Genomic DNA, 542 nt, shown 5'->3' on the forward strand with positions numbered 1-542 from the left:
TATCTAGTTATTGAAGTCCTAGAAGGACTTAACATAGTGCATGTAGAAAGTCCTGTAGCATAGTATCTATCATATAATACGTTTCCCTAAAATGTAGATTTTTTAGTGTTTTTTTCATAATTAATAGCCTATTTTCTTCAATAAATTATAGAATTCCTGAAACAACATATGAAAATATTATTCTATGAATTTCTCAACAATGAATATATTTGCAAAACTGTTTAATTTTCTAATAATATTTTAGCTATTGAATATAGAAATATAATTATTTTAATATAAAAGAGCTGGAGGTTAGCCTTGAAGAAACACATTTTATGTAATTCTTTCATTTTAATAGATATGTGCACAATGCCATGAGTCAGTGATGTTTGGGGTACACATGGGAAATAACGCAAAATAGATTATAAGAATGAACATAGGAAAATTGGATTTCACTGTTGAAATTATTAATTTCTTTCTCAAATGAGTTTTTCATTACAGATTTTCATTATGCACTCAGGCCACAGCTTCCTAATCAATAAAGAAATTCCTACCATGGGAGA

Source organism: Mirounga leonina, unplaced genomic scaffold, assembly GCF_011800145.1.
Source record: "Mirounga leonina isolate KUSES-001 unplaced genomic scaffold, KU_Mleo_1.0 Mir_418, whole genome shotgun sequence".
In the NCBI taxonomy this organism is placed as follows: Eukaryota; Metazoa; Chordata; class Mammalia; order Carnivora; family Phocidae; genus Mirounga; species Mirounga leonina.